Genomic DNA, 18,450 nt, shown 5'->3' with positions numbered 1-18,450 from the left:
AGTGATAGAAATAGTGGTGCATGCTCAATTTTCATCTCATGCATCATGTGATTGTTGCATCTTGTGGTGCTGCTGTTCATTAGTTGTAATTCTTATGTTGGGTAGCACCGGGATCGGAGAACGAATACGTGGAGTCTGGAGAGTACGTGCAGGACGAGCCAGAACCATTCCAAGCTGAGGATATCACAGGCAAGATGATATGACCTTGATTCCATCTCTAGACTTGTTATGCTAGTTTAGTTTCCATGTCATATTACTCGCTGTCTACCACTGAAATTAAATTGCCTCTTCATATGCCATGAGCCCAAACACTGTTCCCCTTTCTAGCAAAACTTGTATGGCTAAGTAGGCTTTGCTCAGCTACTAATGTTAGCATTGCTAGTTGCAGGTGCTTTGATCATGTGATAACATGAGCTTGATATCATTATCTTAAATTCTGTTATTTAATTAATGCAACTATATACTTGGTAAATGACGGGAGGCCTACCCTTTTGCCGGGTGCTTTGTTCCGTCATTGCCGCCTTAGTTACCGGTTACCGTTGTTTGATTCCATAATGATCGCTCCTAACACGTTCGGGGTTGTTATGGGGACCCCCTTGATAAATCGCGTAATGCTAAGGCTTGTCCGGCAGGACCCAACATTGGTTTTAATCTGCTATTCACATAATAATCTGCATAGGGAATAGCTACCCCGAGGAATTTAAGCAACAACCCGGGCCAGTGCTCCTCATGAGTGTTGGTCCCACCTGAGTGATGTCCAGGTCCCCACTGGTCACCCAGAGGTTTAGCCATCCCGACGTCTAGGTCATCCGTCGTGTCCTGAGACTGAGATACGCGGCTCTTATCAGGGTCGTCGACACGACGGGAGGTCCTTCTAGCCTTGTCTTACCTTAGCAGTATATCTTGCGTATAGGAATCCGAGTGAAGCTTTGGTTTCCCCCAGAGTTGAGGTTTTCCTCTAAGGAATCCGACGAGATCACGAGATTCATGATAGAGGATGCCTTTGCGGCGTGTGTTCGTTTCTGATGGACTAGTTGGAGCACCCCCGCAGGGTTTAATCTTTCGGAAAGCCGTGCCCGTGGTTATGTGGCAACTTGGAATATTTTGTTAACATCCGGTATTAGAGAACTTAAACATAAGATAATAAAATTGCCAACTCTGTGCGTAACCGTGACTGTCCCCTTGAAGATCTCTCTTCGATCGGGAACACGGTGGGGTTATGAATGTCGTAGGTAGGTGATCAGGATCACTTAGTGATCAAGTAATCTCGACCGCTAGTGTAGACCACCTTCACATTTACTTTGCGTAAGTTAGCCACTTAATCAAGCGTAGGATGCTGCAGCCTCATACACCTCACCTTTTCCCCACCTAATAACATGACTAGTTCTGGCACCAAGGTCTTAGATTGCTGAGTCCCCGTGGCTCACGGATTCCTCCAAAACTCCCAACAGGTACAGGTACCCCAAAGACAGATGATCCCGATGGCACCCAGCTGGCGTGGCAGTATGACGAGGAGACAGACCGCCTCTACGTGAACTATCCAGAGGATAGAGGCGTGGTCATGATCGTGGGCCTCCAGGCCGGGTAGCATAGCTTTTCCATGTTTTGTAGTCCGTAGCGGAACTACCTTGTTTGTATCTGTGATGTACTCTGAGTCATTAATAAGAAGATAGTTGAATCCCGAATTGTCTACTTGTAATATTATTTGTGCTATGTTACTCGCTTGCGAAACGCTTAGATGCGCTTCTTTCCTATTCGGGGGCCTCGACCCCCAGATCGGAAAGGACCGCATCTTGGTCGTTACAAGTTGGTAATCAGAGCCTTACGACCATAGGAGGCTTTGTGTTATCGTATTTGGCCGAGTCGAGTCTAGAAAATGTTTTGAGTCTTAGTTATATCGGAGAGTAGGATTCTTTTTTCTCCTCTTCTATGCTCTGGTGAGGTTACCGTCCTAGGAAATCTTTAACTCTACTCCTTTTCTCGCTCAATTTTTTTTAGGATCACGCGGGTATTTGTGAAATATATATGATTTTGATGTGACGGAATCCTGTCCTGGTGCCTCCTATCTGCTCTAAGTATCAGGGGAGTTGAGCTCCAGGGATTATCGCGCACATCGCCATCATTCAGATTTCTGAGTATCTAAGAACAGAGGATGTTTGTTATTGCTTCAATACGGGTAGTGGTGAGATAACCCCGATGTCCCCAGTACTGGTGTAGATTGTTCGGGGGTATTACCACACTTGGTATCATTGTGATCACGAGGATCTGTTGTAGATGAAGGTCCGAGATGCTGGTTGTGTGTTGAAGGATGTGATATAGGTGACGGGTTAGTTTAGGAGTTGTGTGAAATACTCCTTGTATCCGTGTACTTGATTGCATGACCAGTTATTTCGGGAATTCATAGGTGGGATATCTAGTAGTATCTTATAGGACTATCTTCCTACAGACGCTTGATTGAGGTTTGGGAAATCTCGGTCATATGTTTGTTTCGAGCAGTTCTAGCTCACACTTGTTTGCAGTGGTCCTTATCGGAATTTTGTCGTCTGTTACTTTGAGGATGAACTCTTGCTATGTTGTTCGAGTGCAATGCTAAATTCTGTTCAGATATTCCTGTCTTTTGATTCAGCAATATCTTCAATTATTCTGTGGACTAATATGCTATCCGTCTTCAGGATGGCTCCACCGACTCGTCAGACCCCGGCGCGTGAGGATATGCCTCCACCACCTCCTCCTCCTCCGTCGCCGCCGCCTCCTCCTGCAGAGGCCTCGCAGGCGATGATGGCAGCTACTAATGCAAACACTCAGATGATGTTGCAGTTGATCCAGGAGAGAGTCAATCATCAGCAGGGCAATTTCTAGCAGGGTGGCAATCACTTCGCCAATCTGAGTCAGTTCCTGTCAAACCAGCTTAGACGTTCACTTGTTGCGACCAGCCGTTTGATGCGGAAGATTGGATCCATGATATGAACAAGCATTTCGAGTGTAGCAATGTGCGACCGGAGGACTATGTCAAGTTTGCAACGTTTCAGTTGAAGGGACATGCTTCTATTTGGTGGCAGCAGCTTAAGGACTCCAGAGGTGACAGGGTGATGTCTTGGGACGAGTTTTGTCGTGATTTCAGGTCCCACTACATCCCTTCCAGTTTTGTGGAGGAGATGCGCGAGAAGTTCAGGCGTTTGAAGCAGGGCAGCAATTCTGTGTACAAGTACAATGTCGAGTTCCACGAGCTGGCCCGTTAGGCGCTGCAGGATGTCCCGGATCAGAAGAGCAAGATCTACCAGTTCAGGGGTGGCTTCAAGGAGGACTTGCAGTTAGCGCTTGCTTTGCACGATCCTGAGGAGTTTGACAAGTTTTACAACTTAGCTCTCCGAGCAGAGGCAGCCTTGCTCAGGGTGGAAAACTCCAAGAAGCGCTTCAGAGACTCCAGCTCTTCCTCGACTCAGGTGGTTCAGAAGCAACAGAGGTTTTGGGTTTCTCCTCCTCCTCCTCCTCGGCACTCACAGCAGCTGAAGCACTCCGGTGGACGTGGTTCTTCCCACCCACCCAACCCCGGCTTCGAGCAGAGATACCAGCATCAGAAGCAAGGGCCTCCTCAGACTCAGTTCAGGCAGCCAGCAGATGTCACTTGTCACAAATGTGGGCAGAAGGGTCACTATGCCAACAAATGTACTTCTCAGCTCCGTCTGCCGCCTCCTCCTCCAGGCAAACCTCCAAGCAACGCTCTTGTCAAATTCAACCCCAGATCAGCTCGAGTCAACATGGTGAATGCAGCTGAAGCAGACAACTCCTCTGATGTGATCATGGGTAACCTCCTAGTCAATGATGTTCCTGCTAAAGTGTTATTTGATTCTGGTACTTCGCATTCGTTCCTCTCCATTCCATTTGCATCCAAGCATAATGTTTCTGTTGAAGAGCTTCCTAGTCCGTTGTCAGTAGTTTCACCAGGCAAGTTCATGCATGCTAGTACTCGTGCTCCCGATGTTTCTATCAAGATGGGCAATTATTCTTTTCTGGCCTCTCCGTATGTCTTGCGAAAGTCCGACATCGACTTGATTCTTGGTATGGACTCGTTGGCCATGAACAAGGCGTCAATTGATTGTGAAGCTAAAGAAGTCAAGCTTACCCACTCTTCGGAGGATGTGATTATATTCGCGGCGCGCGATGATACAATCCGTTTGTTCTCCTTGAACGAAAAGGGTGAGATCAATCCTATTGAGCAAGTTCTAGTAGTCTGCGAATATCAAGATGTGTTTCCTGAAGAGCTGCCAGGCATGCCTCCGCACCATGAAGTTGAGTTCGTCATTGAGCTTGAGCCAGGCACAGAGCCAGTGTGCAAACGGCTGTACAAGCTGGGTCCAGAAGAATTCAAGGAACTCAAGAGGCAACTCGATGAGCAGGAGCGTTTGGGTTTTATCAGACCAAGCTCGTCTCCGTGGGGATGTGGTGTTCTATTTGTCAAGAAGAAGGATGGTTCGGACCGGCTGTGTGTCGATTACCACCCATTGAACAAGAAGACAATCAAGAACAAATATCCACTTCCGAACATAACTGAGTTGTTCGAACAGTTGAAAGGTGCTAAAGTATTCTCCAAGCTTGATCTCAGAATGGGCTATCATCAGATTCGCATTCGCGAGGAAGACATTCCAAAGACGGCATTCAGGACTAGTTTTGGCTCGTATGAGTATACGGTCATGTCTTTTGGTCTGGTTAATGCTCCTCCGACATTTTGTCGATTGATGAACTATATTTTCTCCCCATACAAGAATGAATTTGTTTTGCTCTATCGACGACATTCTGGTCTTTTCTGAGAATGAGGAAGAACATGAGAGACATCTCAGGTTGGTGCTTGATAAACTGAGAGAGTACAAGTTGTATGCCAAGTTTTCCAAGTGCGAGTTCTGGCTGAAAGAAGTGGTTTATCTTGGGCATATTATCTCTGCCGAGGGCATTAAGGTTGATCCATCCAAGGTTCAAGCCATTGTTGAATGGGAGCCTCCGCAGAATGTGAAGCAGCTTCGAAGCTTTCTCGGGCTTGCCGGATATTGCAGAAGATTCGTTGAGAACTTCTCCAAAATCGCCAAGCCGCTCTCTAGTCTTCTTCAGAAGGGTGTCAAGTATGTTTGGTCTCCAGAGTGTCAACTGGCTTTCGATACACTCAAAGAGAAGCTTATCTCCACTCCGGTATTGGCCCCTCCGGATGATTCCAAGCCGTACCAGGTCTTTTGCGACGCTTATCTCCAGGGTCTCGGTGCGGTCTTGATGCAAGATAGGAAGGTGGTTGCTTATACCTCCAGGCAGCTGAAGCCTGCGGAGAAGAACTATCCTGTGCACGATCTCGAGCTAGCAGCTGTTGTGCACACCTTGATGACTTGGAGACATCTCTTGTTGGAATGTAAGGTTGAAGTTTTCACCGATCACAAGAGTCTCAAGTATATCTTCACTCAGCCTAACTTGAATCTTCGGCAAACACGTTGGGTGGAAATGCTCCAGGATTTTAACCCGAGTGTTGAGTATACGCCAGGCAAGGCAAATGTTGTGGAAGATGCATTGAGCAGGAAGGCATATTGCAACAGTCTGATTCTGCAACCTCTCCAGCCGGGTCTTTCTGAGTCTTCCAGGAAGATTAATCTTCAGCTAGTCCCTCAGGGTTTTCTTGCGAACCTTCAGATCTCTCCTACCTTGGAAGATCAGGTCAGAGCAGCTCAGCTACTGGACGCTATGGTGAAGAAGGTCAAGATTGGCGTGGGAAAGAGTCTCCCCAAGTATAAGTGTTTCACTGTTGATGCCAGGGACACGTTGTTTTTTGAGGATCGCCTTGTCGTCCCGAAAGGTGATCTCAGGAAGGTGATCATGGAAGAAGCTCATAACTCTCTGCTGACTATTCATCCTGGAAGTTCCAAAATGTACCATGACTTGAAGCAGACTTTCTGGTGGACTCGTATGAAACGTGAAATTGCACAGTTCGTAAACGAGTGTGATGTGTGTCGAAGGGTGAAAGCAGAACATCAAAGACCAGCATGCCTCTTGCAGCCTTTGCCGATTCCCGAGTGGAAGTTTGATCACATTGAGATGGACTTCGTCACCGGGTTTCCGAAGTCCAAGAAGGAAAATGATGCTATCTTCGTCGTCATCGACAAATTGAGTAAAGTGGCTCATTTCCTTCGAGTCAAGGAGTCCATTTCAGCAGCTCAGCTGGCACAGTTGTACACCTCCAGGATTGTCTCTTCGCACGGTGTACCGATGATGATCTCTTCAGATCGCGGAAGTATCTTCACTTCCAAGTTCTGGGACTCCTTTCAGTCTGCTATGGGCACGAAGATCCGCTTCAGCACAGCGTTCCATCCTCAGACTAGTGGTCAAGTGGAGAGAGTGAATCAAGTTCTTGAGGATATGCTGAGAGCATGTGTTATCTCTTTTGGCATGAAGTGGGAAGATTGTCTGCCTTTCGCGGACTTCTCGTATAACAATAGTTATCAAGCTAGTTCTAGCAAGGCTCCGTTTGAAGTTCTCTACGGCAGGAAGTGCCGTACTCCGCTCAACTGGTCCCAGACAGGCGAGCGTCAAATCCTTGGAAATGATATGATCGAAGAAGCTGAGGAGATGTGTCGGATCATTCGCGACAACCTCAGAGCAGCTCAGTCCCGTCAGAAGAGCTATTACGATAGCAAGCACCGTGACATGTCGTATGAGCTTGATGACTTTGTCTATCTCAAGGTGTCACCTATGAAGGGTATGCAGCACTTTGGCATCAAAGGCAAGCTTGCGCCTCGTTTGTTGGTCCGTTCAGAGTGGTTGGCAAGAGAGGCGACCTTGCGTACCAGCTCGAGCTTCCGTCAACCTTTGCAAATGTCCATGATGTTTCTCAGCTTCGGAGGTGTTTCAAGACCCCCGAGCGCACTGTGCATCTTCAAGATATCGACCTGCAGCGTGAACTTTCTTATCGTGAGCATCCAGTTGCGGTTCTCGAGGCGACTGAGCACAAGACCCGTAACAAGACTGTCAAATTTCTCAAAGTGCAATGGTCTCACCATTCCGATAAAGAGGATATGTGGGAACGCGAGGATCACCTCCGTTCCGAATTTCCCGAGTTCTTTCAGTCTTAGATCTCGAGGGCGAGATCTTCTTTGTAGTGTGGGAGAGTTTGTAGTGCCCCAGATGTAACCTAGCCTTATTTGGAACCTATTCTCATGTGGGTCCACCTTGTCATGAATATGATGATGTCACTTTGTGCCATGATATCATGTGTCTCTTATTTTGTTGTGTCCCTTGCATGCATGCATAACATAATGTGTCTCATGCCTTGTGTTCTTGTTGTTGCAAAGTGGTCATGTGTTTCCATGTGGTGTTTGTGGTCTTGAGATGAATGTGACCTTGTGATTACATGTGTTGATGCATAAGTGAAGTCGTGGGGTGATATAGTGGAGTGTGGTGTTTGGCATTGTTTTTCAAACCCCCTTGTTAGTTTCAAACCTTTCTCTCTTTAATTCTCAAGTTCAAAACCTATTTGCTCCTATGTTGTTTTAAAAATGTTACACCTTTAGCCCATTTTATTTGGAGTGTGGACATGTAGGAGAGGGGTTTTTAAAACCTCTTTTGCTTGAGGTTTTTCTTTATCTCAGATTTATTTAAATCTGTTTGGCAATTATTTTAGTTGCCCAATTAGCCATTTTGGTATTTTTATTTATTTGGGGCATAATTCCCTTATGCCCAGGGATATTTGACCTCTAATTTTATGCCCTTAGTTTTTCCTAGGAATTTAGTTGCATGTGATGATGTATTTTAATTAGGGAGGGCCTCAGGTTTCCTCTCCCTCTCTTCCTGGCAGCGTCAGCCCAACTCATCGCTGGCCCAACTTCCCTCCCTCTCTCGCTGAAGCCCAGGAGACGTTCGTCTCCTTCCTCCCGACGTCACGCCTGTACGATCGTTCCTCAGCCTCCCGATCAACGTGACCTCGATCTTGCGGCTCTAGCTCGCCCCCCTAGGGCCATATAAGCTCTCCTCTCCGTTCCCCAAGCGGCCAGGGTTCCTCCTCTCCCTCATCCTCTCCCTCCAGCGCCGCCAGTGAGACCCTCGTCGTCCCCAACACCATGAGCAGCTTCGGGTCGAGCTCGACGCCAGCGTAACGTCGACCTCGCCGCCTCCCCATAGCTGCGCAAGCAAGAGGACCCATGAGGGGTTCCATTTTCGCGCGGAGCCGGAGCCGGGGCTTCTTCCTCGACGTCCCCGATGTGCACCTTCTTCCTCGGCCAGCGGCTTCTTCCTGCAGCAGTAGACGCGCTTCTTCTTCTTCCACGTCGGGCGCCTCTCCTCTCGACGCAAGGTGAGCGAGACCGTGCCTCCCCCCCCCTCCTTGTTTCCTCTTCGGTAGTGGCGCCGGGCCTCCTGCTCGAGGCTTGCAGGAGTTGCACCGGCAAGCTGTGTAGTTGTCGCTCTGCTCGTTGGCGCAGGCAGGGTAGACGTCCACGTTCGTGGCGATGTAGTCGCGGCCTTGTCGAAGTAGCCCCGTGGCTGTGTGCGTAGATGTAGTAGGGTCCTCCTTCTCCTCGTTTTGCTTCGGCCCTCCGGTGGCGCAGCAGCAGCAACAACACGACGAGGCAGCCGGCGGTCTCCCTGTCGTCGTGCTCCTCTGTCGAAGCAAGCAGTAGCTTCGATGCTTGTGTGTGTGACGGTTCTCTGTCAGGCGCGGTTTGCAGGTGAGTAGAGGTAGCAGGGGCTCCCTCCCCCTCGTAGCGCCATCCCAGATCGGTAGGTCGCCCTCGGGTGGCGCGGCGGTAGCAGCTGTTCGCTCCGGCGTCTTCTCTGTCGCCGGCGCTCAGAGGTGTTGCAGGGACAGCGAGAGCGATGGCATTCCTTGTTTCAGGTTCCTCCCCTGTCAGTAAACGTCTCATAGCGCAGTGGTGTTGTCTCTGTTGGTTTGCCGTCAGGTGCAGGGTTCGAGTCCCATTCGGCCACATGTATGTGTATTCACATGATGTTTGCCACATGTGAGTGTGTGGTATAGTGATGCTTCTTAGTAGTTGATCCTAGGAATATGATAGCAAGTGTAGATTCTTCTTTGTTGTAGGTACTAGCATTTGATGTTTGCACTAGGTTGTGTGTGTGTAAATATAGTTGTTCTTGTTCTAGTGATGGTTGCTTTGAGTAGCATGTGTAGGTATGTGATTTGATCTTGAGCAAGATGTGCTTGTGGGTGATGTGGAGTAGATGTGTGTGTGAGAAGCAATCCACCTTGGCAAGCAAAGCCATGCACCTCCACATGTCCATATGTGAGAGGGCATGGTCTATTGTTTGTGTGGGAAGCTTAGTAGTAGGGTTTGTGAAGTTGATGTGCATGACACAAACATGGGGTTCAAACCCCCATGTCACTTTGTCATTGCGCACATGATCTCAACCTTTGTAGTTGATGTTTTAGTAGGACCTACATGAAATGATGCCCATTCCCTAGGCATGATTTGGAGTAGTTCTCTCTCCCTTAATTTGTGGTCACTTGTTCCAAGTAGATGCCCACATTTTATATATGATATTAGGGTAGAAACTCACAAGGAATCCAGTGGTGAAGTTAGTTTTTCCATTGGGATACTTTATGAAGTGGTCATATTCAGATTTGTTGCAAGTTTGATCTTGGTTTCCATGGAATAGGTGGAGCCCAAGGGCATGTGTTTTTGTGTGATAGAAGTAGGGGTTTTGCTCTACACCATAGTGGTGTGATTTATCACTTGGTGTTATTTGCATGCAAACTATGCCTAGACAAAGTGGGCATGTGGCTGAAAAAGGTCCAGCTTAGTGAAATCTGAAATTTCACTAAGTCTGGGAATTCTGGAAACATTTTCTTCTCCTATAGATGAGGATGTGCTGGTCATTGTGTTAAGAACTAGCCTTAGTTCAATGCTAGGATTTTGGACCTGGTATGTTTGTGAAGCTCCCTGAAAATTTTATATCATTTGGAGTCGAGTAGGTTGTGTTTTGATTGCTGTCAAAAAGCTTCAGAACAAAGACAGAAATTCAGGTGCAGGAATTTTCACTAAGTCCCTAAGATCTGAGGGTTTTGGAAAAGTTTGTGGCCTTGTATCTTCTAGAGTTTAATTCCTTTTGCTGTGATTCTTGCTGGTGCTTGTAGTGTTCTTGGTGGGCTACAACCACATATATTATTTGTCATATTTGGAGGTGTGTAGCTATGTTGCATGTAGCTCCCAAAGAGCTAAGATGCAAATTGGGGCAGATTGAGTTGTATAGTCATTTTGATCATTGTGTGTGCTTAGTTGATGTTGTGGTGTTATTCCTTGCTCCAATCCATTCATGTTGGATTGTTACATATCTTGGCAACCTGGGAATACCAGATTTGTGCCAATTGTGAGTGTGGTATTGATTCTTCTACGTAGAGCTTCATATCTTGTTTCGTCGATTCCCGTTGAACCGTAACTCCGTTTGCAATGTTCTTTATATGGTTTTGCATCGTTTTCACGAGCCGCATCCATTCATGCCATCCTCATGCATGTCAAAATAGCTTAGTGTACAGTTCTGTCCAGAAACTTGCAGTAGTTTATTTTGCTTGTGCTAGTGATAGAAATAGTGGTGCATGCTCAATTTTCATCTCATGCATCATGTGATTGTTGCATCTTGTGGTGCTGCTGTTCATTAGTTGTAATTCTTATGTTGGGTAGCACCGGGATCGGAGAACGAATACGTGGAGTCTGGAGAGTACGTGCAGGACGAGCCAGAACCATTCCAAGCTGAGGATATCACAGGCAAGATGATATGACCTTGATTCCATCTCTAGACTTGTTATGCTAGTTTCATTTCCATGTCATATTACTCGCTGCCTACCACTGAAATTAAATTGCCTCTTCATATGCGATGATCCGAAACACTGTTCCCCTTCCTAGCAAAACTTGTATGGCTAAGTATGCTTTGCTCAGCTACTAATGTTAGCATTGCTAGTTGCAGGTGCTTTGACTCATGTGATAACATGAGCTTGATATCATTATCTTAAATTCTGTTATTTAATTAATGCAACTATATACTTGGTAACTAACGGGAGGCCTAGCCTTTTGCCGGGTGCCTTGTTCTGTCATTGCCGCCTTAGTTACCGGTTACCGGTGTTTGATTCCATAATGATCGCTCCTAACACGTTCGGGGTTGTTATGGGGACCCCCTTGATAAATCGCGTAGTGCTAAGGCTTGTCCGGCAGGACCCAACATTGGTTTTAAGCTGCTATTCACATAATAATCTGCGTAGGGAATAGCTACCCCGAGGAATTTAATCAACAACCTTGGCCAGTGCTCCTCATGAGTGTTGGTCCCACCTGAGCGATGTCCGGGGCCCCACTGGTCACCCAGAGGTTTAGCCATCCCGACGTCTAGCTCATCCATCGTGTCCTGAGACTGAGATACGCGACTCTTATCAGGGTTGTCGACACGACGGGAAGTCCTGCTAGCCTTGTCTTACCTTAGCGGTATATCTTGCGTATAGGAATCCCAGTGAAGCTTTGGTTTCCCCCATAGTTGAGGTTTTCCTCTAAGGAATCCGACGAGATCACGAGATTCGTGATAGAGGATGCCTTTGCGGCCTATGTTCGTTTCTGATGGACTAGTTGGAGCACCCCCGCAGGGTTTAATCTTTCGGAAAGCCGTGCCCGTGGTTATGTGGCAACTTGGAATATTTTGTTAACATCCGGTATTAGAGAACTTAAACATAAGATAATAAAATTGCCAACTCTGTGCGTAACCGTGACTGTCCCCTTGAAGATCTCTCTTCGATCGGGAACACGGTGGGGTTATGAATGTCGTAGGTAGGTGATCAGGATCACTTAGTGATCAAGTAATCTCGACCGCTAGTGTAGACCACCTTCACATTTACTTTGCGTAAGTTAGCCACTTAATCAAGCGTAGGATGCTGCAGCCTCATACACCTCACCTTTTCCCCACCTAATAACATGACTAGTTCTGGCACCAAGGTCTTAGATTGCTGAGTCCCCGTGGCTCACGGATTCCTCCAAAACTCCCAACAGGTACAGGTACCCCAAAGACAGATGATCCCGATGGCACCCAGCTGGCGTGGCAGTATGACGAGGAGACAGACCGCCTCTACGTGAACTATCCAGAGGATAGAGGCATGGTCATGATCGTGGGCCTCCAGGCCGGGTAGCATAGCTTTTCCATGTTTTGTAGTCCGTAGCGGAACTACCTTGTTTGTATCTGTGATGTACTCTAAGTTATTAATAAGAAGACAGTTGAATCCCGAATTGTCTACTTGTAATATTATTTGTGCTATGTTACTCGCTTGCGAAACGCTTAGATGCGCTTCTTTCCTATTCGGGGGCCTCGACCCCCAGATCAGAAAGGACCGCATCTTGGTCGTTACACCTCGGCCGCCACCCTCCTCTCCTCGGCCGCCAACCTCCTCTCCTCGGTCGCGACATCTTGGTTCCTTGCCATTTTCCTCACCTCGTTGGCTTCTTTTATTGCCTTCACAATAGCTTCCATAGCATTTTTGAGCTCATCATCTCCTTTCCTCTTCTTTTTTTCGGTTTTGTCTTTCTTGCACCCATCCGGTCGTTTTGGCTTCGAGTATGAAACCGAGTTGGGTGTGGGGCTTCTCTTGTTGTCATCACTTGATGCATCCTCCTCCTCCTCCTCATCATCATCATTCAACTCAATTGTTCGCTTGCTTTTGTTGCTCAAATGCAAATCATCCAAATCTTCACGCTTCTTCCATTTCTCATCATCCTTCAACACTTCATAGCAATGAGGCAAGGTAAAGATCCTTCCTTTCTTGATCTTCCCCTTCTTGGTTTTCCTCTCCTCTTCTTTGAACAAGTTTTGTGCAATGTTGTACTACATGAAAACAAAGCAAGTTAGCACTTCGGACACCAAAAACAAGTATGATGAACATGTATGAAATGCCACTTACTCTATCGTCCTCATTTGTGCCACTTGGGTTCAACTTGTCAACCGCCTATTGTGCGACCGCCCACTTTTGACAATCCGAGTTGATTGTCGACCATCGGGACCGAAGTGATCTCTCCGAGCGGTCAATTCCACTCAAGTTGTGAGCATCAAAGTGTTCTTTCATCCGCCCCCAATAAGCATCTCTACTTTGATCACCTCCAATGGATGGATCCCTCGACACTTGCAACCAAGTATTGCATAGTAAGATATCATCTTTGCTGGTGTAATTGCCCGCTCTTCCTTCCGGCGCGTCGATAATGCCCTCACCCTCCTCGTCCACCTCGAATTCATGGTCTTCGAAATGGATGTCATTGGTTTGAGACCAATGCGAATTGTTGGAGCCAACACCCATAGTTGACATGTATGCATCATCGTTGAGACTACAAAGTTTTTTGAACAATGCAAATAAGCTATCTATATGATGCATTGAAAAAATAACAAGAAAATAAAAGTTGGAAAAAATTTCTACCTTGGGGGCATTTCGTCAAACACGTGGTGCGCGTCGGAGGCCGGCTCAACGAGTGAGCTCGCCGGCGCTTTGGTAGCCACCGCGCCTGTCAAACGCCCTGCAAGCTTCTTTCCCCTCGCCTTCGAGCTGCCGGAGCCGTCCGCCGCCTTGTTCTTTTTCGCGGATGTCTTGCCCTTCTTCGGCCGCACCGCATTAGGGAGCTTTGAGGGGGCGGCGACGGCACGGTACTGCGCCGGCGCGACGCCACCCGTCGCCGTGGTCATCCGACGCGGTGGCATGAAGAGGCTGCGCGCGAGGCTGATGCTCGGTGGAGCTCCGGCGGTGGCGAGGCCACCGCTCCCCGTGCTAGGGTTTTCAGCGGCGGCGGCGGCGGCGGCGGAGGGGTCGCGGTTGTACAGTAGGGTGAGCGGGGTGCCGGCGCGTGCGTCCATGGGTGCAGTTCGCCGGCGCCGGGGCGCGCGGGGCGTAGGAGGCGAAGAGGAGAGAGTGCAGCGCAAGCGCTCGAGTGTGGCGCGCGCGGAAGCGGGCGCCATAAATACACCGCGCGAGATAGCGAATCCGACCGCGCGCCCAACTCCTTATAGCGCGCGCGGTTATTGCGCGCCCGCTGGAGCAACCCGTCGGGTTGCGCGCACGCTAAAATGGCCTAATTTTCGGCGCGACGCTTGTTTAGCGCGACTATTGGAGATGCTCTTAGGCTTGTCCCAATGCTCCAATCTTTATCGGTGCTTAGTTGATCACGTAGAAAAAATGTCAGACGTGGCTGGTTCATTAAAGGGGAGAGAGAGCCAACCAGTAACAAAGAAAAAGTTTAAAAAACCCATGAACTTTTAGATGAAAGCTGAATCAAACCCTAAACTTCGAATCCATAAATTGGCACTCTAAATTTATCAATCTCGGTCTATTTTACACCTTGAGAGTTTTTTAGCTTGTATTCGTCGAGTCGGGCCGGCGATTAAGTCAGTCCCTCTTGTTCTCTCGCTTAGTTTTTTTATCTTTCCATCTTTTTACCTTTAGTTTTTCTTTGATTTTTCATCACAAATTTCGTTGTTCTTTTTTCCTTTGTTATAATTTATGTTTTCACTATTTTTTCTTTCTTTGTTATATTTTGGGTTTCTTTTGTTTTGTTCTTCAATTTATTTGTAAATTTTTAATTTTTTTCTTTGCCTGTTTTAATTGGTTTCTTTTTTGACACATGTCAAATTTTTCTCAGTATACAATGTATATTCTTAGTGCACACGTGTAACAGTTTTTAAATAATCTTTGAACATTTTTTAATACATTGTGTATACATATTTAAAAATACATATTTTCAGGATACTTTTAAATACAGGGTAACACTTTTTGCAATAAACATTGTGCATTTTCTTAATAACAATAAAACATATTTTTAAACTTCCCTAAACAACTTCTTGTTTTTCCCTACAACATGTTATTGAATACATGGTATCATTTTTTGAACTTCCCTAAAAAAGTTGTTCAAAAATAAATATCCCTAAAAACACAGTTATTCCTCAAAAATAAAAAACACTTCCATCAAAACATTCTTTTTAATACACAGAATTTTTATTAATCTATCCACAAAAACTTCACGAACAATTTAAGAAATTCAGAAAACATTGTTTAAAAAATGTGACATAATTTCTGAAAATCCGAAATATTTTTCCATGGCATGTGATAACTGTTGTAACTCTGAACATTTAAAAAAATGTATTTTCTACAACACGAACAGTTTTTAAAAATATGAATAGAATTTCATTATTGCAAACGTTTTTTAAAAAGAAAAAGGAATTGAAGTTGTGTGGAAAATAGAAAATGTGAACATTTTTTAAACTTCTGGTCAATTTTAGAACTGCACAAATATTTCTTAAACTTCACGAATTCATGTTGTGTCATAGTGGGCCGGCCCAAATTCTGATCCATGTGAGTGGCAGGTTATCTCGGTCGGGATTGTGGTATTCCTAGTGTGCCAAACAGGTTTAGGGTTCAAAATAGACCGGGATTACAACTCCAGAGTGCCAATTTCCGGGATTCAAAGTTTAGGGTTTGATTTAGCTTTTATCTACAAGTTTAAGGTTTATTTTGAACTTTTTCCACGAAGGAATGATTCCAAGCACACGACCCTAGGCAAAAACGTAGTTAATTTGATCCCATGCGAAGCACCGCATCGTTTCTTCTATTTCCCTTATTTTCCCTTCGACCCGAGCGGCGCCCTCGCCTCCTCCTCCTCCTACTCGCCGTGCGCCGCCCCTAGTGCAGTCACTTCGTCACCGCGCGGCGCCCTTGCCTCCTCCTCCTCGCCGTGCGCCAACACCCCAGCACAACCACTTCATCACCGCGCGGCGCCCGTGCCTCCTCCTCCTCGTCGTGCGCCGCCACCCCAGACAACCACTTCCTCACCGAGTGGACACTCGAGGCAGCGTGGAGCAGGGGCAGGAGAACGAATTACACACACCACTGGCGCCACAAGTTCAGTTCACTGCCGTCGTCGATATATTTGTTGGCCGCTCACAGACGGCTCAAAGGCAATGAATTCTTTTCACAAAAGCAAAGCTGCTAGTTTGTTTCAAAACATGTCCGTATTCTGTCTTGTGTGTTTGATTTCACGGCCCCGGCCGTGCTTGCTCACGTCCACGCTTATATGAGTATTTTCTCTGCTTCTTACTAATACTCTCTCCGTTCCTAAATAAATATAGTTAAGAAGAACTAGTCTAGTTCTTCCGAACTATAATTATTTAGATACAGAGGGAGTAGATAGTGTGAACAATATGTAATTGATAGACTGAATCATAAGATGGAGAGTCTAATCTGAATAGCATCTGATCTAAACCATAGATAATTCATAGTCTGAGGTTTGAAATATGGACAATGGAGACACTGATATAAATAGTAGTATGTCATTTGAACGCCATTGCCTAGTTCCAGATTATTGCAAGTTTGTCACGGAAACTATAGTCCATGATCTCTTTTGCACTCCTCCAATCTAATTTTATCTTACAAACATACTGATATTTGATTGTATTCTAGGTAACTGAAGGAATCTAGTATGGCTATAGTAGCAGGATTGATGCAATGGACAATAGCTTGTATCAGGATACTGCAGAACTATGTCGTAAGTGTTATTTTCTTGTTTGCTAATTGTTTCAGGCCAATATATACCCATCCACCAGATGACCCTGATGATACACATTAACAAGATGATAGTATTTCCGGAAACACTACAAATCCAACCGATTTATAAACGCTTAATGAATTCCTAGCCGAGGAGGATATGCTAGACATCTTCATTGAGGAGTTTGCTGTGGAGTTGAAGACGACACTTGAATCTCTTGAAGCAAGATCACATAGTAGGAGTAGTCCGAGTATATATATATCAATAGGCCATATGAAGAAGCCCATCAACAACTTGTACGAGTTTACTTCTCCCACAACCCTCTCTATCATGCTAAAATATTCCAGAGAAGATTCATGATGAGATGACCTCTCTTTCTTCGCATCGTCAACGCTAGGCCAGTGGTTTCCATACTTCACTACAAGGAAAGATGCCCTTAACCGTGAAGGGCTCTCTCCGCTTCAAAAATGCACATCGGCAATACGTCAATTGTCTTATGACACACCTGCAGACAGTCTTGATGAATATCTCAAGATTAGTGAGACTAGCGCAATTGATTGTTTGAAGAACTTCGTGCAAGGATTGATTGATACCTATGTTGTGGATTATTCACGAAGCCCCAACACTGAAGATACAGAATGCTTACTTTGCATTGACGAAGGTCGTGGGTTTCCATGCATGTTAGGAAGCCTGGATTGTACTGAATATCGTTGGGAAAAATGTCCTGTTGCATGGAAGGGCCAACTTACTCACGATGATAAAGGGTGGCCTAGTCTTATTCTGGAGGCAGTTGCTTCGTGAGATCTTTGGATATTATTTTCTTAATACTACATGACAGATCTAGTCAAAAAAATTTCATGCTACAAAAGTTCCTATAGCTAATTGAATGAAGAGCTCTTAGCTACAGAGAGAGGAGAGATACCGTTTTTGCATGCACGTGATGGTTTTCGTTCCTTGGTTGGGCACTTCTCAATCTATTTGCGAGTCTTCACTTATACTAAGTGGGAATAATGCTTGCGCATCCAAATTCTAAACCCAAAGTTGTGCGAGATGAGTCCACCATACCTACCTTTATGCGGTATTTCAACGTCGTTCTAAGTAAATTTGCAAGTGCAAACTCTAATGTTGAAAATAAATTTCTATTTTGTGTGCCCGTATCGCTCATGAAGCGGCGAGTGGTGGCCGGTATCTTCCTTGTTAAATAGGTTATTCTCAAGATGAGTGTTTATTCACTTGTCATTGCACAAGAGTATGGAGATACTAAGGATGCCCAGTCCCAAAAAGAAAGAAAAATATATTATTTTATGTTGTCAAATAATAAATTCCTTGGAAAGTGTTGGTATGGACGGTAGCCGTGGATACGGCTAGCCATGGAATATGAAAGAATGGTGGAAAAGGAATAAACTTTATTTTCAGTTTAGGAACCTCCTATGATTTGTTTAGCATGGGAGATATTGGAAACTCTTAGTCGTTTTTGTTGACATGAAAAGCATACCATCCAAAATATTTTATCTCTAAATTTTTCACTTTGATTTCTGATACCTCTACAAATCTCTGCTCCCCTCTGCAAAGGGCATATCTATTTATTTTATGCAATTTTTATTTTGAATTTGAGTATCCATCTTCTCTTATGACGCATCAACTAAGGAACACTATTATCATACTTGAGCATTGGATGTAGCTAATATTTGGGTGTGTTGCATGAATGGGTCAATGATGGAGCATGATAGGCTAGGGATAGCGTTATTTAGCGTTGATATTTCCAAAGACTTGGTTGCTTGTTGATATGCTTGAATATTGAAGTTTTCATGTCAAATTATAAACTATTGCTTTGCGTCATTTACAAGTCCATATGTCCATGCTAAAAGAAAAAGGAAATGATGAACATGTTAGGCAACATTCCACATCAAAAAATCTATTT

This window comes from Hordeum vulgare, chromosome 5H, assembly GCF_904849725.1.
Source record: "Hordeum vulgare subsp. vulgare chromosome 5H, MorexV3_pseudomolecules_assembly, whole genome shotgun sequence".
Lineage (NCBI taxonomy): Eukaryota > Viridiplantae > Streptophyta > Magnoliopsida > Poales > Poaceae > Hordeum > Hordeum vulgare.
Note: the sequence above shows the minus strand (reverse complement) of the source record.